Source organism: Arachis hypogaea, chromosome 11 (genome assembly GCF_003086295.3).
Source record: "Arachis hypogaea cultivar Tifrunner chromosome 11, arahy.Tifrunner.gnm2.J5K5, whole genome shotgun sequence".
NCBI lineage: Eukaryota > Viridiplantae > Streptophyta > Magnoliopsida > Fabales > Fabaceae > Arachis > Arachis hypogaea.
Window position 1 is genome coordinate 93,017,568 of NC_092046.1, and position 23,912 is coordinate 93,041,479.

The following is a 23,912-nucleotide window of genomic DNA, read 5'->3' on the forward strand; positions in this document are numbered from 1 at the left end:
ACCTCCTCCTTAAATTTTTTTATGTCGTCAAACTGTTTGCAAAGATTTGCAAGCATAGCTTCCATTCTGGCCATTCTGTCATCATCATGTGGTGATGGTTGGTTGGAATTTCGGTGTTAAGAGTGGGTGTTTTGGCTTTGGTATGGTCTTTGGTTAGAGTTTTGGTGAGTGGAGTTGTTGTACTGGGTTGGATTGTGTGGTCTGTGATCTTGGCCTTGATTTTGTTGGTTTTCCCACCCAAAATTTGGGTGGTTCCTCCAACCAGAGTTATAAGTTTTAGAGTATGGATCATTAGCTGGCCTGGATGAGTTTCCAAGGTAATTAGCTTCTTCCTAGTTAGCTCCTTCTTCTGTCTCCAACTCTTTTTAGGGTGATGGTTGAGTGTGAATAGCTGTAGCCTGAGTCTTTTCCATTTGCTTGGTCAATTCAGCTAGTTGCTTGGTGATCATCTTGTTCTGGGCCAAGATTGCATCCATATGGTTTAGCTCCAAGACTCCCCTGTTGTTACTCCTATCTGATACATAAAAGTACTCATTGTCAGCCACTGTCTCTATAACATCAATGGCTTCTTCAATGGTCTTCTTCCTATTTAGGGAGCCTCCAGATGAGTGGTCTACAACCTTCCTTGATTCATGACTAAGCCCTTCATAGAAGATATGGATTTGCACCCACTCATTAAACATGTCAGGGGGCATTTCCTTGTCAAATCTTTGAATCTCTCCCAGGCTTCATATAGAGTCTCACCATCCTGTTGTCTGAAAGTTTGCACTTCAGTTCTTAGCCTGTTTACTCTTTGTGAAGGGTAGAACCTTGTCAAGAATCTGCTCATTACATCTTCCCAGGTGGTCAAGCTTTCCTTCAGAAATGACTCCATCCATTTTGATGCTTTGTCTCTCAAAGAGAATGGAAACAGTAGCAATCTATAGGTATCATGATGAACACCATTAGATTTAACTGTGTCACATATCCTTTGGAATTTGGTGAGATACTCATTAGGATCCTCTTGTGCACTTCCTCCAAAAGAACAGTTGTTCTGGACAAGAGTTATGAGCTGAGGCTTTAATTCAAAATTGTTAGCATGGATAGTTGGCCTCTGAATGCTGCTACCACAATTTCCAGGATTTGGATTGATGTATGATCCCAAAACTCTCCTCTGTTATCCAGCAGGGTTCCCTCCACCTCTTCTGGCATGGTTATTCACCTCTCCTTCATGATGGTTTTCCATATCATCCTCCATGGTTATATCAAAGTATTCCTCCTCTTCTTCTACACCAACAACTCTTTTTCCTCTTACTTCCCTCCATAATCTCAAGAAAGTTCTTTCCGGTTCACTATCAAATGAGGTTGAAATTTCCTTTCTCCTACCTGTCATACAATGAACAAGTACAAGAAACAGCAAGTGTAGAGTCTACTAAAACAGAGTATAGTTAGCTTCGTTAGAGCAATTTATTAAATAGTTAGTAGGTTAGCTTGCTATAAAGTAAAAAAGTAAGGTAAAATTAAAGAGAATTAACTAACAGAAAATTGTAGAGAATAAAATGAACAAATGAAATTAAATTGCAATTAATCAAAAGAAAAAGTAAAGTGCTCAATCTAGTTATCCTTCAATTTAGTAATTGTCAATACAAAACCAATCCCCGGCAACGACGCCATAAACTTGATGCGCAAAAACTTGCCTCTCGACAAATTTCCTTCCGGCAAGTGTACCGGATTGTCGTCAAGTAAAAACTCACAAAAGAGTGAGGTCGAATCCCACAGGGATTGGTAGATCGATCAATTATAATTGGTGAATTATACTAGTTGAGTGAAATCAGATTTGGTTGAGAATTGCAGAAAGTAGAATTGGCGGGAAACTTAAATTGCAAGAAATTAAAGGAACAGAAAATTAAATTGCAGGGAATTAAAGTGTAGAAGCTTAAATTGCAAGAAAGTAAATGGGAAGGGGGAATTTGCATGAAATTAAAGAGCAGAAAGTAAACATAATGGGTAGATCAGAGAATGGGGAATTCATTGGGTTCAGGAGATATATAATTCTCTGGATCAAATTCATTTTCGTCTCTTCCATAATCAATGCATTCATTGATCTCCTTGGCAATCTTAAGTGATTGGATCCCAATTCCTTGGCTCACCAATCTCTCTAAGCATGAACAATTGCCCAATTCCTTGATTTAAGTGCTCATGGGAAGAGATGAAGTTTGGTCACTGATTATACCACACAAAATCATAGATCAAAGCGTTGGTAGGATTACATGTCACTATATCCATCCAAAGCCCAATCTAATCCAATGTGAGAAAGCATTTCTAGCATGATCTCCTCATTCCTCTTCCAAGGTTCCGAGGAGATCCAATTATGAATAGCTTCTATCCCAAGATAACTATCCAATTAGATAAAGACCGAAAGCTTTCTAGTAAAATCAAGAGAAAAGAAAGAAGAAGATGAATGAAAATTACTATTGATCCATTGAATTACACAGAGCTCCCTAACCCAATGAAAGGGTTTAGTTGTTCATAGCTCTCAAAATGGAAGTTGGAATTGAAAGATGCATTTTGGAAATTAACAAACAGAGAATGAAAATTACAAAAAAGACTTTTTCCTAACTTAAATTCTAAGCTATTTATACACTTTCTTCCATTGATCTTCAAGCTTTGAATTGGGCTTTTGGCCTTGATGGAATTGGGTTGAAAATGGCTCCAATTGGTTTTCCTTCATGTTGAGAAGAGATCTATGTGAATTTTGAATCCTGATGCTTCACGTTTGAGTCAACATTTGAGGGCCAACATTGACTCAAATGGCATTTAGAACAAAACGAGAAAAACCAGAAAGCTTTCTGTCATTGGCGTTTGACTCAATGTTGGAGGGCCAACGTTCAGCTAACCCACGTGTACGCGTACCTTGTGCTTCCGCGCAAAAGCGTCAAAAATGCTCATTCACGCGTACACGTGCTTCACACGTGCACGTGGATACAAGATTTTCATTTTGCAGTTTTAAAACAAAGCAGGGGACGTTGGCCTCAGTGTTGGACCTCCAACGTTCCCTCTAACATTGGCATTTTCACGCGTACACGTACTCCACGCTTACGCATGCATTGCCTTTTTTTCTATCCATGCGTATGCGTCACTGACGCGTACGCATCGATTGAAAATCCTCAACTCAAACTTCTGGGCTTGGCATCGCGGACGTTGGAGGCAGCGTTTGAGGCAATGTTGGACCTCCAACGTTCGATATTGACGCGTATGTGTGACCCACGCGTACGCGTGGATGGTCAATTTTTGCCATTCCACACGTGCGCGTGACGCACGCTTGCCCGTGATATTGAATTTTTGCTTTTTCATGCGTACGCGTCACCCAAAAACCATTTAGCTCCAGAATTGAGGTTTTTATCTCCACGTTGGGGGTAACGTTGGATGTCCAACGCTACCTCAAACGTGAGCATCAACAGTGTTTACAAAGAAGTGCTCTGTTTCTCTTCCAACGTTTGAGGCAACGTTGGTGGTCCGACTTGGCCACCAATGTTGCTTCCTCTTCATCCTTTCCATGCTCCTTCTTCAACCTTCCTCCATGCTTTCCTTCACCTGTCATCAACCAATGAATGCATCAAAGCCTTGCTAAAGTCATGAGAATTCTTATCATTCTTAGCACACAAGTAATTATAGCATAATTCTCATGAAATTGTATTAAATTACTCATAATTGGATGAATCAAGATATGCATGAATTTCTACCCAAATGGCTTACTTATAGCTCAAGAAAGTGCATAAAACCTATTAAAAACAAGGAAAAAGGATAGTGAAAGTAGCCTAAGTTTCCCTGGCATCAGCGCGCGCACGAGTGGGGGCAGTTGCGTGTTTCGCACAATGCTAGCGCGATGTTCGTGCAACTCTCGGGTTTCATGTACCAGGAGTGGCACGCAAAGCAACCAACGTGTACGCACCATAAGCGCGCACGCGTGAATGGGTAGGGGGGAAGGATGACGCATAAGCGCACCCCACGCATACGCGTGGGTGGAAGTTGCGCGTTTCACACAGTGTTCGCGCAACTCTCGGGAAAATTTACCAAGAGTTGCAAATGCACAATTGACGCGAACGCGTCTGCCACGCTTGCGCGTGGATACCCCCTCTTTTTTCCTGCATACACATGAGGAGATTCAATTAAAGCATAAAATTGGTAGTAATGCATGCTAAAGGGATCAAAAATATCAAAAAGCTCATGTAATACTCAACCTTAAGCATTTCTTCAAAATCCAAATTCAATCAAACCAATATCAATGGACTCCTCATGAGCAATTTAGCACAAAAATCAAGCAAAAAGCAATTAAACTATGAACAAACTCACAAATCAAGCAATCACAAAAGCACAAAGACTCAAAAAGCTATATACAATGAGCTATAAACTAAGAGCGATCATACCGTGGTGGGATGTCTCCCACCTAGCACTTTTGTTTAACGTCCTTAAGTTGGACGGTAATGAGCTCAAATCTCCTCGCCTTCGGGTGCGTCCTCAAGAAGAAACACTTCAACCTCTTTGTTGATTTTCATCTTTTCTCCATGGTATAACTTTAGATGGTGCCCATTAACTTTGAAGATGTTGGGACTTGAAGGATGGCGCAAGTGGTAGACCCCATATGGTTCCGCTTTCTCCATTCTATATGGGCCTTCCCACCTTGATCTTAGCTTCCCGGGCATCAATCTCAACCTAGTAGAGGAGAACCAACTCTCCTACCCCAAACTCTTGCCTTCTAATGTTTCTATCATGCACCGCTTTTATCTTCTCCTTGTAAAGCCTTGAATTCTCATAGGCTTCCAAGTGAAGGTTCTCAAGCTCCACCAATTGTAACTTCCTTTCGACTCCAACCCCAAAACCCGTGTTTAACTCTTTTACGGCCTAATACGCTTTATACTCTATTTCTACCGGTAGATGGCAAGCCTTCCCATAGACCAACTGGAATGGGCTCATACCAATCGGTGTCTTGTAGGCCGTCCGGTAGGCCCAAATCGTATCACCGAGCTTAGAACTCCAATCTTTCCTGTGAGGCTTCACAACCTTTTCCAATATGTGCTTGATTTCCCAATTGGAGACCTCGGCTTGGCTATTCATTTGTGGGTGGTATGCCGTGGCCACTTTATGGATGATGCCATACTTCTTCATTAACCCTACCATTCTTTTGTTACAAAAATGCGAGCCTTGATCACTCACGATTGCTCGTCATGATCCAAAGCAACAAATAATGTTATTCCGAACAAAAAAAAGAACCACATTAGCATCATTAGTTCGGTTGGGAATCGCCTCCACCCACTTGGAAACATAGTCAATGGCTAGCAAAATGTACATGAAACCATTAGAATTTGGAAAGGTCCCCATAAAGTCAATACGCCAAACATAAAAAATTTCACAAAACAACATTGTTTGTTGGGGTATCTCATTCTTCTTAGAGATATTTCCAAACCTAAGGAATTGTGGACAAGAACTACAAAAGAGAGATACATATTTGAAAAGTGTAGACCACTAAAACCCACAATCCAAGACCTTCCGAGCCGTCCTTTGAGGACTAAAATGGCCACCACTCTCGGAAGAGTGGCAAGCCTCCAAAATAGCTTGATGCTCGGATTGTGGTATACACCTTCGAATTACTTGATCGGCACCACATCTCCATAAGTATGGGTCATCCCATACATAATATTTGGATTCGCTTTTGAGCTTATCCTTTTGATGTTGAGAAAAATTAGGAGGTAAGGTGCGAGCAACCAAGTAATTGGCAATAGGTGCATACCAAGGGGTCACCTCGGATATTGCTAGCAAGCCCTCAAGAGGAAATGTATCATTAATAGGAGTGGAATTGCCCTTTGTATGCTCAAGGCGACTCAAGTGATCTGCCACTAACTTTGGCGAACCACTCCTATCTTTGATTTCTAGGATAAATTCTTGCAATAGCAACACCCATCGGATCAACCTAGGTTTAGATTCCTTCTTGGCCAACAAATATTTCAATTCCGCATGATCCGAGTATACCACCACCTTAGATCCAAGTAAATAAGCCCAAAATTTATCCAAGGTAAAGACAATAGCTAAAAATTCCTTCTCGGTGCTAGTATAATTGGATTGCACTCTATCTAAAGTCTTAGAGGCATAGGCAATGACATAAGGAATTTTACCCTCGCGCTGTGCTAGCGCCACTTCCACCACATAGTTGGATGCATCATACATTATCTCGAATGGCCTAGTCCAATCTGGCCCTCTGACGATGGGAGCTTGGATCAAAGCGATCTTGAGCTTGTAAAATGCCTCCATGCACTCTTCACTTAAATTGAATTCCATATCCTTTTGCAACAATCGAGAGAGAGGTAACGCTATTGATGAGCGGATATTTTATACGCTTTTTGGGGTTAATTTCATATAGATTTTAGTATATTTTAGTTAGTTTTTAGTTTATTCTCATTAGTTTCTAGGAAAAATTCATATTTCTGGACTTTACTATGAGTTTGTGTGTTTTTCTGTGATTTCAGGTATTTTCTGGCTGAAATTGAGGGAGCTGAGCAAAAATCTGATTCAGGCTGAAAAAGGACTGCTGATGCTGTTGGATTCTGACCTCTCTGCACTCAAAATAGAATATCTGGAGCTACAGGAGTCCGAATGGCGCGCTTCTAATTGCGTTGGAAAGTGGACATCTAGGGCTTTCCATCAATATATAATAGTCCATAATTTTCTCAAGGATAGACGACATAAACTGGCGTTCAACGCCAGTTCCATGCTGCTGTCTGGCGTCCAGCGCCAGAAACAAGTTACAAAGTGGAGTTCAACGCCAGAAATAGGTTACAACCTGGCGTTGAACGCCCAAAACAGCTCAGGCACGTGAGAAGCTTTAGTCTCAGCCCCAGCACACACCAAGTGGGCCCTAGAAGTGGATTTATGCACTATCTGTCATAGTCTACTCATTTTCTGTAAACCTAGGTTACCAGTTTAGTATTTAAACAACTTTTAGAGATTTATTTTGTATCTCTCATGACATTTTAGATCTGAACTTTGTACCTTTTGATGGCATGAGTCTCTAAACTCCATTGTTGGGGGTGAGGAGCTCTGCTGTGCCTCAATGAATTAATGCAAGTATCTCTGTTTTCCATTCAAACATGCATGTTCCTATCTAAGATATCCATTCGCGCCTAATTATGGAGAAGGTGATGATCCGTGACATTCATCACCTTCCTCAATCCATGAACGTGTGTCTGACAATTACCTCCATTCTACATCAGATTGAATGAATATCTCTTAGATTCCTTAATCAGAATCTCCATGGTATAAGCTAGAATCCATTGGCAGCATCCTTGAGAATCCGGAAAGTCTAAACCTTGTCTGTGGTATTCCTAGTAGGATTCTGGGATTGGATGACTGTGACGAGCTTCAAACTCGCGAATGCTGGGTGTAGTGACAGACGCAGAAGGATAGCGAATCCTATTCCGGTATGATCGAGAATATACAGATGATTAGCCGTGCGGTGACAGCGCACCTGGACCATTTTCACTGAAAGGAAGGATGGTAGCCATTGACAACGGTGATCCTCCAACACACAGTTTGCCATAGGAGGGACGTGCGTGCGTGAAGAAGAAGATAGGGATAAAGCAGAGATTCAAAGGACAAAGCATCTCCAAAACTCCAACATATTCTCCAATACTGCACAACAAGTATTTAATTCGCACTCCTTTATTTTCCACTATTTAAACTGATAAACATAATTAACTTTCTGACTAAGATTTACAAGATAACCATAGATTGCCTCAAATCAACAATCTCCGTGGGATTCGACCCTTACTCATGTAAGGTATTACTTGGACGACCCAGTGCACTTGCTGGTCATGTGTGCGAAATTGTAAGAGAGTAACAATTCGTGCACTAAGTTTTTGGTGCCGTTGCCGGGGATTGTTTGAGTTTGAACAACTGACGGTGAATCTTGTTGCTTAGATTAGGAAATTTTTGTCTTTTGGGTTAGAGTCTTTTATTTTCTTTTCAAAAAAAATATCCTTCTTCCAAACAAGTGTTACATTTATTGCCCAATTGGCTAGAGTGTTGGTTTATGTTCTTGATGATTGGGCACCAGTTTTATTAAAAATCTTTTTCAAAAAATAATTTTTCGAAAATTTTAGTTTGGTTTTCTAAAAAATTTTATGTTTGGTGTTCTTCCTTCATGTTCTTGTGTTCTTGTGAGTCTTCAAAGTGTTCTTGAGTTTTCCTTGTGTCTTGATCTTAAAATTTTTAAGTTTGGTGTTCCTTGGTGTTTTCCCTCCAAAATTTTCGAAAACTAGGAGCATTAGATCTAAAAAAAATTTAAAATCTTGTGCTATTTGATTGTTTTTCTCTTTCCTCACCAAATTCAAAAATATCTTTTCTCTCTATTTCTAAAACAAATTTTCGAAAATTATTTTCTAAAAATTCAGATTTTTTTTCAAAATTTAAAATCTTTTCCAAATCATATCTTTTTCAAAACTTCCTAACCACTTTCTCTCTCCTCAATTTTTTTCGAAAATATTCACCTATTTTTTTACTTTATTTTAATTTATTTATTTTCTAAATAAGTAAATAAATAAATAAATAAATAAAAATAAATCTTTTATTTGACATCATCTCCCTTTCTCCATCATGGATCTAATTGGAAATGAACAGTCCAGGAGGACTCTGGGGTCATATGCTAACCTCTTTACTGCTTCATATGGGAGTAGTATCTGCATACCCTCCATTGGAGTTAGTAGCTTTGAGTTGAATCCTCAGCTCATTATCATGGTGCAGCAAAGCTGCCAGTATTCTGGTCTTCCACAAGAAGAACCTACAGAGTTTCTGGCACAATTTTTACAAATTGCTGACACAGTACATGATAAAGAAATAGATCAGGATGTCTACAGACTATTACTATTTCCATTTGCTGTAAAAGATCAAGCTAAGAGGTGGTTAAATAACCAACCTAAGGCCAGCATAAGGACATGGAAACAGCTGACAAAAAAATTCCTGAAACAATACTTTCTCCTAAAACGGATGACACAGCTAAGGCTGGACATCCAAGGCTTCAAACAAGGAGATAATGAATCTCTTTATGATGCCTGGGAGAGATACAGAGAGATGCTACGAAAATGCCCCTCTGAAATGTTTTCAGAGTGGGTTCAGTTAGACATCTTCTATTATGGGCTTGCAGAAGGAGCTCAGATGTCTCTAGATTACTCAGCTGGTGGATCTATCCACATGAGAAAGACAATTGAAGAGGCTCAAGAGCTCATTGATACAGTTGCCAGGAATCAGCATCTGTAACTAAGCAGTGACCCTTCCATGAAAGAAGAGGTTAAAACAGTAACTGCTGAACTCAGCCCTGTAAAACAAGCTGCTGAATTCAATCAGCAATTGGACTTTCTAACAAAGCAGTTAGCCAAATTCAAGGATAAACTACAAGAGACAAGGATGGCTAATATAAACATGGAAGTACAATTAAAGCAAACAAAGCAGCAGCTGTCAAAAAAAATAACAGAAGAATGCCAAGTAGTTCAATTAAGAAGTGGGAAAGCACTAAATGCCCCACTTCAAGGCAGCAGGAAACCAAGAAATGAGCAAACCACCCAAAATCCATCTAAACACAGTAAGAGCCCAGGGAAAAATAATTCTGGTGCTAAAACGCCAGAAGTTGGGTGGAAAGCTGGCGCTGAACGCCCAGACCATGCTCAAGACTGGCGTTCAACGCCAGAAACAAGCAAGGATCTGGCATTGAACGCCCAAAAGAGGCACAGTTTTGGCTTTCAAACACCAGGAACAGATGAGGAGCTGGCGTCTAACGTCACTCCAACTTCTAACTCTGGCACTCCATTGCCAGTGAGGGATCAGACACACACAAGTGCTGATGACAACCCCTCTAAAAAGGCTTCTTCAACCACTTCTGTAGGCAATAAACCTACAGCAACTAAGGTTGAGGAATATAAAGCCAAGATACCTTATCCTCAAAAACTCCGGAAAGAGGAGCAGGATAAGCAATTTGCTCGCTTTGTAGATTATCTCAGGACTCTTGAAATAAAGATTCCATTTGCAGAGGCACTTGAGCAAATACCTTCTTATGCCAAGTTCATGAAAGAGATCTTGAGTCATAAGAAGGATTGGAGAGAAACTGAAAGAGTTCTCCTCACTGAAGAATGCAGTGCAGTCATTATGAAAAGCTTTCCTGAAAAGCTTAAAGATCCTGGGAGTTTTCTGATACCATGCACATTAGAAGGTAATTGCACCAAGACAGCTTTATGTGATCTTGGGGCAAGCATCAACCTAATACCTGCATCCACTATCAGAAAGCTTGGTTTAACTGAAGAAGTTAAACCAACCCGGATATATCTCCAACTTGCTGATGGCTCCATTAAATACCCATCAGGCGTAATTGAAGACATGATCGTCAGAGTTGGGCCATTCGCCTTTCCCACTGACTTTGTATTACTGGAAATTGAGGAGTACAAGAGTGCTACTCTCATTCTAGGAAGACCCTTCCTAGCAACTGGACGAACTCTCATTGATGTCCAACAGGGGGAGATAACCTTGGGAGTCAATGATGATGAGTTTAAGTTGAATGTTGTCAAAGCCATGCAGCATCCAGACACATCAAAAGACTGCATGAAAGTTGATCTTATTGACTCTTTGGTAGAAGAGATCAAGATGGCTGAGAGTTTCGAATCAGAGTTGGAAGACATCTTTAAAGATGTTCAGCCTGATTTGGAGGATTCAGAGGAGATGGAAGAGCCTCTGAAATTTCCTCTGGAAAAGGAAAAACCTCCTAAACCCGAGCTCAAACCATTACCACCATCCCTGAAATGTGTATTTCTGGGAGAAGGTGATACTTTTTCAGTGATCATAAGCTCTACTTTAAATCCACCGGAAGAGGAAGCACTTATTCAAGTACTAACGACACACAAGACAGCTCTTGGGTGGTCCATAGGTGACCTTAAGGGCATAAGCCCAGCTAGATGCATGCACAAAATCTTATTGGAGGATAATGCTAAACCAGTGGTTCAACCACAGAGGCGGCTAAATCCAGCCATGAAGGAAGTGGTGCAGAAAGAGGTCACCAAATTACTAGAGGCTGGGATTATTTATCCTATTTCTGATAGCCCCTGGGTGAGCCCTGTCCAAGTTGTCCCATAAAAGGGAGGCATGACAGTGATTCATAATGAAAAAAATGAACTGATTCCTACAAGAACAGTTACAGGATGGCGCATGTGTATTGACTACAGAAGGCTCAATACAGCCACCAGAAAGGATCATTTTCCTTTACCATTCATAGACCAGATGCTAGAAAGACTGGCAGGTCATGATTATTACTGCTTTTTGGATGGCTACTCAGGCTATAACCAGATTGCAGTAGATCCCCAGGATCAAGAGAAAACAGCATTCACATGTCTATCTGGAGTGTTTGCTTACAGAAGGATGCCATTTGGGCTGTGTAATGCGCCTGCAACCTTCCAGAGATGCATGCTCTCTATTTTCTCTAATATGGTGGAAAAATTTCTGGAAGTCTTCATGGATGACTTCTCAGTATATGGAGACTCATTCAGCTCCTGTCTTGATCACCTGAAACTTGTTCTGAAGAGATGCCAAGAGACCAACCTAGTTTTAAACTGGGAAAAATGTCACTTCATGGTGACTGAAGGGATTGTCCTTGGGCATAAATCTCAAACAAGGGAATAGAGGTGGATCAAGCAAAAATAGAGGTAATTGAAAAATTACCACCACCTGCCAATGTTAAGGCAATCAAAAGCTTTCTGGGGCATGCAGGATTCTATAGGAGGTTTATAAAGGATTTTTCAAAAATCGTAAAACCTCTAAGCAATCTGCTGGCTGCTGACACGCCATTTGTGTTTGACACAGAGTGTTTGCAGGCGTTTGAAACGCTGAAAGCTAAGCTGGTCACAGCACCAGTTATTTCTGCACCAGACTGGACATTACCATTTGAGCTAATCTGTGATGCCAGTGATCACGCCATTGGTGCAGTATTGGGACAGAGGCATGACAAGCTTCTGCACGTCATTTATTATGCTAGTTGCGTTTTGAATGATGCCCAAAAAAATTACACAACCACAGAAAAAGAATTACTTGCAGTGGTTTATGCCATTGATAAGTTCAGATCATACTTAGTAGGATCAAAAGTGATTGTGTATACTGACCATGCTGCTCTTAAATATCTACTCACAAAGCAGGATTCAAAACCCAGGCTCATCAGATAGGTGTTGCTTCTGCAAGAGTTTGATATAGAAATAAGAGACAAAAAAGGGACAGAGAACCAAGTAGCTGATCATCTGTCCCGGATAGAGCCAGTAGAAGGGACGTCCCTCCCTTCTCTGGAGATCTCTGAGACTTTTCCGGATGAGCATTTATTTGCCATTCAGGAAACACTGTGGTTTGCCGATATTGCAAACTATAAAGCTGCAAGGTTCATACCCAAAGAGTACAACAGGCAACAAAAGAAAAAATTAATCACTGATGTAATGTACTACTTGTGGGATGAACCCTATCTCTTTAAGAGATGTGCAGACGGAATAATCCGTAGGTGTGTTCCTAGAGAAGAAGCACAGAGGATCCTATGGCATTGCCATGGATCTCAATATGGAGGCCATTTCGGAGGTGAGCGAACAGCCACCAAGGTCCTCCAATGTGGCTTCTATTGGCCCACACTCTATAGAGATTCCCGAGAGTTTGTACGTAACTGTGACAGTTGCCAAAGAGCTGGTAATCTGCCTCATGGTTACGCCATGCCTCAACAAGGAATCTTGGAGATTGAGTTGTTTGACGTATGGGAAATTGACTTCATGGGACATTTCCCACCATCATTCTCAAACACTTATATTCTGGTGGCAGTTGACTATGTATCAAAATAGGTTGAGGCCATTGCCACACCCACCAATGATTCTAAAACAGTGCTGAAGTTCCTCCAAAAACATATCTTTAGCAGGTTTGGTGTCCCTAGAGTACTAATCAGTGATGGGGGCACTCACTTCTGCAACAAACAGCTTTACTCTGCCATGGTCCAGTATGAAATTCGCCACAAGGTGGCGACTCCATATCATCCATAGACTAATGGACAAGCTGAAGTCTCCAACAGAGAGCTAAAAAGAATCCTAGAACGGACTGTAAGTACCCGTAGAAAGGATTGGGCAAGAAGCTTGGATGATGCTCTGTGGGCTTACAGAACAGCATTCAAGACCCCTATAGGGACCTCTCCATACCAACTTGTGTATGGTAAGGCATGTCACCTGTCCGTGGAACTGGAACATAAAGGTTACTGGGCAACCAGATTCCTAAACTTTGATGCTAAATTAGCAGGAGAAAAGAGATTGCTCCAGCTAAATGAGCTAGAGGAATTCAGATTCACTACTTTCGAAAATGCCAAGCTTTATAAAGAGAAATAAAAAAAGTGGCATGATAGAAAGCTGTCATCTAGAATCTTTGAACCAGGACAGAAGGTTCTGCTGTTTAACTCTAGACTCAAGCTATTCCCCAGGAAACTGAAATTCCGGTGGAGGGGACCATATGTGATTACAAGTGTATCACCATATGGTTATGTGGAGCTTCAAGATATTGATTCTGATAAGAAGTTCATTGTCAATGGACAGAGAATCAAGCACTATCTTGAAGGAAACGTTGAGCAAGAGTGCTCAAGGCTGAAGCTAGATTAAAAGCTTAGCAAGGTCCAGCTAAAGACAATAAAGAAGCGCTTGCTGGGAGGCAACCCAGCCATAGGGCATCAATCCTCTAAGTATTTTGCCCTATTTTTATTTTTATTTGTTTATATAAAGTTCATTGATCCTAAGGTAAAGAGTCAATTATATAAGTTTACAGGGTTACAGAAGGATTCTGCACACAAAACAGAGAAAAAGAGCTCACTGGCAAGAAAACGCCAGTAAAACTCTGTTTTGGGCGTTCAACGCCCAAAATAAGCATCCACTAGGCGTTGAACGCCAGTAAGGATAGCCATCTGGGCGTTAAACGCCAGAAAGAGGCATCTTCTGGGCGTTCAACGCCAGATTTACAGCGTCCTGGGCGTTCAGAAAAATGCCCAGTGACAAAGGAGTTCCTGGCGTTCAACGCCAGAAAGAAGCAGCAGCTGGGCATTGAACGCCCAGGAGAGGCAGCATTTGGGCGTTGAACGCCCAAAACATGCAGCGTTTGGGCGTTCAAACGCCAGGATGGTGGGGAGGAGGTAAATTCATTTTTCTTCATATTTTTCATTTTAATTTTGATTTTCATGTTTCAATTCATGATTTCTTACATAAACATGTTAAGAACCCTGATTTCTAAAATTCCTAATTCCCAAAAATCCTACTTTAAAAATATCAAATGTATCTTAACCCATAAGCACCAACCCTCTTTTTCAATCCAATTCAACTCTTTTTCAAATTTTCAAAACAAATCTATCTTTTTACTCTAAAATCTTCTCAACTAATATCTTTTTCAAATCTCCACATTATCTTTTTCAAAATTTAGATTTATCTTTTTCAAAAATCTTTCATATCTTTTCAATTTTAAACTATATCCTCTCTTATCATATCTTATATCTTATCTTTTCCAAATCAATATTTTTTATCATATCTTTTCTAAATTTTCGAACCCACCCCCCTCCCTTTAAATATGGGTTTGGCCTCCCTCCCCTTCCATCAACAATTGCACTTAGCTCTCCTTTTATCCCTTTCCTTTCTTTTCTTTTGCTTGAGGACAAGCAAACCTCTAAGTTTGGTGTGTTTATCCGTGATCACTAAGATCATGGCTCCTAAGGGAAAATAACCCACTTCAAGAGGCAAGAAAGAGAGCGTTCCAAAACCACTTTAGAATCAAGGGTAGTTCTTATCTAAAGAACATTCAGACCATTATTACAAAATAATGGGTCTAAGATCAGCGATCCCGGAAGTTAGATTCGATCTGAAAGAAGACGAATATCTGGAGATCCAGGAGCGAATTTGAATCAGGAACTGGGAGGTCCTAGCTAATCCTGAAACGAAAGTGGGAAGGAATATGGTCCAGGAGTTCTATGCTAATATGTGGCATACAGACAGGCAAAGACTATCTGGATCTGATATCTATGACTATCGAACCGTGGTCAGAGGAAAGATTATTCATACCCACCCTGACAAGATCAGAGAGATCTTAAAGCTACCTCAGCTAAAAGATGATCCAGACTCCTTCAATAGGAGAATGATGAGAACAAACAAGAGCCTGGATAAGATTCTAGAAGACATATGCATCCCTGGAGCCAGGTGGACCACCAGCACGAAGGGTGTTCCTAATCAACTCAAAAGAGAAGATCTCAAACCAGTAGCCAGAAGCTGGCTGGATTTCATTGGGCATTCTCTGCTGCCCACCAGCAACCGTTCTGAAGTCACTATTAGAAGAGCAGTAATGATCCATTGCATCATGATGGGAAAAGAAGTGGAAGTTCATCAACTGATTTCAACTGAATTCTACAAAATTGCAAATAAAAATTCCAAAGATGCCAGGTTGGCTTATCCAAGCTTGATTTCTATGCTCTGCAAGGATGCTGGAGTAAGGATGAGAATAACTGAGTATATCTCAGTTGAGAAACCAATCACCAAAGCATCAATGGAAAAACAACAAGCACAGGATGATCTCATCAAGAAGAAAGCACAGGAATTTCTCCCAGAAATCCCTCAATCTGAATACTGGAAGTATCTTGAAACATCCATTACCAAGTTGCAAGAAGCTGTGGAACAGATAATAAAAGAACAGAAGGAACAAAGTCAAATTCTTTGCTATTTGATTAAAGAACAAGAGGAGCAACGGCGTGACTTGAGGGAATTGAAGCGCCAGAAGTTATCTCTTGAAGGACCAAGCACCCCACAGATTCGAGGAACATCCACTTCCCAGAACAAAGGTTGTTAAATTCCAATTTCCGTTTTAACTCTGTGATAGTTGTCGTTATAGGAGTTTACCTTAGGAGTCATATAGTAGTAATTAGTGTCTATTTTTATTTTATCTCCAATTAAGTTATAGTCTATTTTTCTCATCATCAGCAAACATGAATAAAATAGTAGATCTTTTGAATAAGAGGCAATAAAATTCGAGTTTTTAATAAGAAAAATTCTAATTAGTAACATGTGGTGGCAATGCTTTTGGTCTTCTGAATGAATGCTTGAACAGTGCATATGTCTTTTGAATTTGTTGTTTAAGACTGTTAAATATGTTGGCTCTTGAAAGAATGATGAACATGAGACATGTTATTGATAATCTGAAAAATCATAAAAATGATTCTTGAAGCAAGAAAAAGCAGCAAAGAACAACGCTTGCAGAAAAAAAAAAAAAGAGAGAAAGCAAGCAGAAAAAGCCAATAGCCCTTAAAACCAAAAGGCAAGGGTAATAAAAAGGATCCCAAGGCTTTGAGCATCAGTGGATGGGAGGGCCTAAAGGAATAAAATCCTGGCCTAAGCGGCTAAACCAAGCTGTCCCTAGCCATGTGCTTGTGGCGTGAAGGTGTCAAGTGAAAACTTGAGACTGAGCGGTTAAAGTCAAGGTCCAAAGCAAAAAGAAGAGTGTGCTTAAGAACCCTGGACACCTCTAATTGGGGACTCTAGCAAAGCTGAGTCACAATCTAAAAGGGTTAACCCAATTATGTGTCTGTGGCATTTATGTATCCGGTGGTAATACTGGAAAACAAAGTGCTTAGTGCCACGGCCAAGACTCATAAAGTAGCTGTGTTCAAGAATCATCATACTAACATAGGAGAATCAATAACACTATCTGAATTCTAAGTTCCTATAGATGCCAATCACTCTGAGCTTCAATGGATAAAGTGAGATGCCAAAACTGTTCGGAAGCAAAAAGCTACTAGTCCCGCTCATCTAATTAGAATCTGAGCTTCACTCAAAAACTCTGAGATATTATTGCTTCTTGACCTATTAGTCCTCTATTTTATTTGTCTAGTTGCTTGAGGACAAGCAACAGTTCAAGTTTGGTGTTGTGATGAGCGGATATTTTATACGCTTTTTGGGGTTAATTTCATATAGATTTTAGTATATTTTAGTTAGTTTTTAGTTTATTCTCATTAGTTTCTAAGCAAAATTTATATTTCTGGACTTTACTATGAGTTTGTGTGTTTTTCTGTGATTTCAGGTATTTTCTGGCTGAAATTGAGGGAGCTGAGCAAAAATCTGATTCAGGCTGAAAAAGGACTACTAATGCTGTTAGATTCTGACCTCTCTGCACTCAAAATGGAATTTCTGGAGCTACAAGAGTTCAAATGGTGCGCTTCTAATTGCGTTGGAAAGTAGACATCCAGGGATTTCCAGTAATATATAATAGTCCATACTTTGCTCAAGGATAGATGACATAAACTGGCGTTCAACGCCAGTTCCGTGCTGCTGTCTGGCGTCCAGCGCCAAAAACAAGTTACAAAGTGGAGTTCAACGCCAGAAACAGGTTACAACCTGGCGTTGAATACCCAAAACAGCCCAGGCACGTGAGAAGCTTTAGTCTCAGCCCCAGCACACACCAAGTGGGCCCCAGTAGTAGATTTCTGCACTATCTGTCATAGTCTACTCATTTTCTGTAAACCTAGGTTACCAGTTTAGTATTTAAACAACTTTTAGAGATTTATTTTGTATCTCTCATGACATTTTAGATCTGAACTTTGTACCTTTTGATGGCATGAGTCTCTAAACTCCATTGTTGGGGGTGAGGAGCTCTGCTGTGCCTCAATGAATTAATGCAAGTATCTCTGTTTTCCATTCAAACATGCGTGTTCCTATCTAAGATATCCATTCGCGCCTAATTATGGAGAAGGTGATGATCCGTGACATTCATCACCTTCCTCAATCCATGAACGTGTGTCTGACAATTACCTCCGTTCTACATCAGATTGAATGAATATCTCTTAGATTCCTTAATCAGAATCTCCGTGGTATAAGCTAGAATCCATTGGCAGCATCCTTGAGAATCCGGAAAGTCTAAACCTTGTCTGTGGTATTGCTAGTAGGATTCTGGGATTGGATGACTGTGACGAGCTTCAAACTCGCGAGTGCTGGGCGTAGTGACAGATGCAAAAGGATAGCGAATCCTATTCCGGTATGATCGAGAACCTACAGATGATTAGCCGTACGGTGACAGCACACCTGGACCATTTTCACTGAAAGGAAGGATGGTAGCCATTGACAACGGTGATCCTCCAACACACAGCTTGCCATAGGAGGGACGTGCGTGCGTGAAGAAGAAGATAGGGAGAAAGCAGAGATTCAAAGGACAAAGCATCTCCAAAACTCCAACATATTCTCCAATACTGCACAACAAGTATTTAATTCGCACTCCTTTATTTTCCACTATTTAAACTGATAAACATAATTGACTTTCTGACTAAGATTTACAAGATAACCATAGATTGCTTCAAACCAACAATCTCCATGGGATTCGACCCTTACTCACGTAAGGTATTACTTGGACGACCCAGCGCACTTGCTGGTCATGTGTGCGAAATTGTAAGAGAGTAACAATTCGTGCACCAGCTACTTTACTAAAGTCCTTAATGAATCGCCGGTAAAAAACTGAGTGTCCAAGAAATGCACGGACTACCCTCACAGAAGAGGGGTAAGGCAGACTCGAAATAACATTGACCTTTGCCAGATCCACCGAGATCCCATCATTAGAGACAATGTGCCCTAAAACAATACCTTGTCTAACCATAAAATGGCATTTCTCAAAATTTAACACATGGTTTGATTTAGTGGACCTCTCTAATACTTTTGCTAGATTGTCCAAGAAAAGGTCAAAGGAGTCCCCATAGACAGAAAAATTGTCCATGAACACCTCCATACAATGCTCTAAAAGATCCACAAATATACTCATCATACACCTTTGGAACATTGCCGGTGCGTTGCACAAGCCAAATGGCATTCTCTTATACGCATACGTTCCGAAAGGGCATGTGAAGGTGGTTTTTTCTTGGTCTTGTGGAGCAATGTGGATTTGAAAATATCCGGAATAGCCATCTAAGAAACAATAATGAGATTTACCGCATAGGCAATCAAGCATTTGATCGATGAACGGCAACGGAAAGTGATCATTCCTAGTGGCCAAGTTTAGGCGCCGATAGTCAATACACACCCTCCATGAGCTTTGGACTCTTGTGGCTATAAGCTCCCCTTGTTCGTTCTTGATTGTAGTAACACCAGATTTCTTTGGAACCACTTGGACGGGGCTCACCCACTCACTATCTGAAATCGGATAGATAATGTTCACTTCTAATAACCGGGTGACCTCCTTCTTTACAACCTCTAAAATGGTAGGATTGAGACGCCTTTGAGGTTGTCTAATGGGTTTGGCTCCTTCTTCTAGGAAAATTCGGTGTTCACACACTTGGGGGCTAATGCCAATTAAGTCCGCTAAGCTCCACCCAATGGCCTTCTTGTTCGTCCTTAAGACATTATGCAACTTCTCCTCTTGATGGGAGGAGAGCAACTTAGCAACAATTACCGGGAGCTTTTGGTCATCTTCAAGGAAGGCATATTTTAGGTGGGCCGGGAGTGGTTTCAAATCTACTTTTTGTTCATGACTCGGCACTTTGTCATCCGGTGACAATGGAGGTGATAAGGCATCTTCTTCACATACATGGGAACTCCCCACACTTGGATCTTGAATCATACTCTTTCCATCAAAATCATCTTATTAAACTCGGGCCACAACATTATCAATCAAATCATACTGGAAAATAGAGTGATCCTCTGGTGGATGTCTCATGGCTTCGTCAAGATTAAAGCTCACTTCTCTTCCATCGATCTCAAATGACTAGGTACCCGAAAACGCATCTAATTTGAAACAGGAGGTTTTCAAGAAGGGCCTCTCAAGAATGATAGATGAGGTCCTTCCGGAATCAGAAGGGGGTATCTTGAGAATATGAAAATCAATCGGGAAGACTAACCCCTTTATACTCACTAGAATATCCTTCGTGATACCAACTACGGAAATTATGCTTTTGTCCGCCAAAACAAACCGGGCGGCCGACCGTTTCAACGGCAGAAGTTTCAAGACCTCATAAATGGACAAGGGCATAATACTCACACACGCGCCAAGATCGCACATACAATGAAAAAATTCGACTCCATCTATGGTGCAAGTTACTAGGCAAGGGCCGGGGTCACCACACTTCTTCGGCACATCATCCATTAAAGCGAAGATTGAGCTTCCCAATGGAATAGTTTCTAAATTATTAAGCTTCTCCTTGTTCATGCATAGGTCCTTTAGAAACTTGGCATATTTAGGTACCTGGCAGATAGCATTAAAGAGAGGAAGGGTTACCTCAACTTGCTTGAACATCTCTACCATTTTGGGGTCCAACTCAACTCGCTTCTTGGTCTTGCTTGCCAATGTGGGAAATGGGATTGGAGTAGCATCTTGCAAGACATCCCCATCCTTTGGCATTCTACCCCTTGGGCTTCATCATCCTCTTCAACTTCTTCTATCTCAACCACATCCTCTTCAAGACTCCTCTCTTGCCATTTGGTGCCAGACCTCAAGGTAATGGCATTGATGCAACCCTTGGGGTTGGGTAGAGATTGAGATGGTAAGGCACTTGAGCTTGAGGTTTGAGTGGTAGAGGTAGAGGTAGAGTTTGAGGGGGGTTCCATGCGGGAAATAAGGGCTTAGAGTGTAGTATTGAAACCGGTAAGGCTTGCGGCAAGTGTTGTTTGCATCTCCTTCTGTCCTTGGTGGATGGAGCGGAGTGTCTCATCTTGGTTGGAAGAAGGAGAAGGATAAGTGATTTGGGGGCTTGTGATTGGATGGGTGGCGGTGCTTGCCTTTGATGAGGTGCTTGGTTGGTTTGGTAGGTTCTTCCTTGATTTTGGTTTTGGTATAGAGGATTTTGTTGGTATCGGTTTTGTTGGTTGTTGTTGTTGTTCCATCTTTGGTTCCTACTATTGTCCCTTCCTCCTTGATTATAATTCTCCCTCCATCCTTGGTTGGAGTTGTCCCTCCATCCTTGGTTGGAGTTATCTTGCCACCCTTGATTAAAATTACCCCCTTGTTTATAGTTGCCTCCTTGTTGATGATAACTTTGGTTTGGATGATTGTAGTAGGCATTAGTAGCCGCCAAAGTATTATCTTCTTGGAGGTTTGGGCATTCATCGGTGTAATGGGTGTAACAAGAGCAAATTCCACACACTCTTTGGGGGACCACTTGTTACTTTGTTGTGATTGAGGGGGTGGAGGTTATTGTTGATTGAGTTGGAGTTGCTTTAGAATGTTTGTCATTTCTCCCAAGGTCTTGGTATGGGCGGCAGTCTTACCGCTAGTAGAAACTTCATTTATAGCTCTTGGATGGTTGTTACTTTGTCTAGCGTGTTGGGTGGACTCGGCCAAATCGGTGATCAAAGTTAATGGCCATGCTAATGCCCACATTAATGCCCACGTTAATGCCACTAACGTGTGCCATTAACATGGAGGAAAGGGTGAATTTGACATTAATGGTGTAGTTAACACCATTAACATGATCAAAGTTAGGAAAGGCTACGTTAGTGGCCACGTTAGTGCCACTAACGGTGGGGTTAACGTGACTTGAAAAGGGTTAGGGACGTTAGTGACCAAGTTAGTATCACTAACGTCTTCGAACCAGGAATTTGAACTTGACGTTAACCATACTAACGGCCTGACTAACGTGGAAGTTACCTGACTCAAACTCTTCCAGCAAGCTGAGCGAAGCCCATTGAGATTGTAACTGCTTCAACTGAGCTCAAAGGCCCATATCCAGAGACTCGCAGACTGAACTGAAGATCAGAGAAGTAGTTTATATAGGGGTAGTTTTGAATTATAAAAGGAAGCACCTGGGGGGATCCAGGATTGTAAACTCTTTGTATTTACTTTTCTCTGTAATTCAGTTTTACTTTCTTTCAATGCAATTTACATTTTGATTCTCCATTCCCAGAGCTATGAACAACTAAACCCCTCTTCATTGGGTTAGGGAACTCTGTTGTAATTCAATGGATCATTAATAGTTCTTGTTCTTCTTCTTCTTTCCATTCTCTTTGATTTACGTGAAAGCTTTCGATCTTCATCTAATTGGATAACTGTCTCAGAAGAGAAGTTATTCAGACTCTGATTTCTTCTGAACCTTGGAAGAGGAATGAGGAAATCATGCTAGAAATACTTTCTCATGTTGGACTGGATTGGGGGTTGGATGGATATAGTGACATATAATCCTATCAATACTTTGATCTAGGAAAACATGTGGTATAATCAGTGACCGTACTTCATCTCTTCGCATGAGTAATTAGATCAAGGAATTGGGCAATCGTTCAAGCTTAGAGATATTGAATTGCCAACGAATTGGGATTTAATCACCTAAGATCGCCAAGAGATCAATGAGTTGCATGGATTGAGGAAGAGATGAGAATGAACTTGATCCAGAGAATACAATATCTCCTGAGCCTAATGAACTCCCCATTTCTGATCTTCCCATTCTCTTTATTTTGTTGTTCTACATTTATGTTCATCACCCCCATTCCCATTTAAGTTTCAGCAATTTTACTTTCTGCACTTTACATTTTGCTATTTACTTTCTGTTATTTACATTTCCTGTTATTTACATTTCCCGCCATCTTAATTTTTGTAATTTCCAATTCAACTCTGTTTAAGTTCAACTAGAATACTCCTTTGATTAAAGTTGCTTAACCAATAAATCCTTGTGAGATTCGACCTCACTCTACTGTGAGTTTTTACTTGACGACAATTCGATATACTTGCCGAAGGAAATTTGTTGAGAGACAGATGTCCGTGCATCAAGTTTATGGCGCCGTTGCCGGGGATTAATTTTGTATTAATAATGATTAAATTGGAGGATAACTAGATTGAACATTTTCTTTTCCTTGTTAAATTGGAGACCAGAATGGCTAAGTCAGAAAGGCTCTGCTTAGAGGTCTCTATATTCCCTTGAGAAGATGGGAATGGTGTTCTATTATTGAACCTATTCTGGTTCCTACCACCTTGGTTGTTATTGAAACCTTGTTGAGGTTTCTGTTGATCCTTCCATGAGATATTAGGATGATTCCTCTATAAAGGGTTGTAAGTATTTCCATAGGGCTCTCCCATGTAATTCACCTCCTCCATTGTAGGTTACTCAGGATCATAAGCTTCTTCTTCAGGAGAAGCTTCCTGAGTACTGCAAGCTACAGTTTGCATCCCAGTTAGATGTTGAGAGATCATGTTGACCTATTGGGTCAAGATCTTATTTTGAGCCAGGATGGCATTTAGAGTCTTAACTTCATGAACTCTTTTCTTTTGAGAGATTCCAAGGTTTTATAGGATTTCTTTCAGAAGTATACATGAACTGGTTGTTAATTAGCAACCATTTCAATGAGCTCTCTTGCTTTTGCAGGTATTTTCTTCATGTGGAGGGATCCACCTGCAAAGCTATCCAATGAAATCTTGGATATCTCAGACAAGCCATCGTAGAACACGCCTATGATAGACTACTCTGAGAGCGTATTAGGAGAACATCTCCTGATCAGTTGCTTGTATCTTTCCTAAGCTTCATAGAGGGATTCACCTTCTCTTTGTCTGAAGGTTTGAACTTCCACTCTAATCTTGCTCATCCTTTGAGGAGGAAAGAACTTAGCCAGAAAAGTATTAACCAGCTTTTCCCAAGAGTCAAAACTCTCTCTTGGTTGGGCATCTAACCATAGCTTAGCTTTGTCTCTTAAAGCAAAATGAAAGAGCATCATCTTATAGACTTCAGGATTAACTCCATTAGTCTTTACAGCATCACAGATCTGTAAGAATTTTGCTAAGAACTGATGTGGATCTTCCATTGAAAGTCCATGGAATTTGTAGTTCTGCTACAGAAGAGAGACTAACTGCGGTTTAAGCTCAAAATTGTTAGATCCAAAGGCAGGTATAGCAATGCTTCTGCCATAAAAGTTAGA

At 40.7% G+C, this 23,912-nt stretch overlaps 1 non-coding gene across 1 annotated transcript; it reads left to right on the forward strand.

Moving 5' to 3' along the window:
- Positions 1-677: 677 nt before the first annotated feature.
- Positions 678-784, forward strand: LOC112724495 (small nucleolar RNA R71). Its single transcript, XR_003163655.1, has one exon. It is a non-coding gene; the product is annotated as a small nucleolar RNA R71 (small nucleolar RNA).
- The last annotated feature ends 23,128 nt before the right edge of the window (positions 785-23,912 follow it).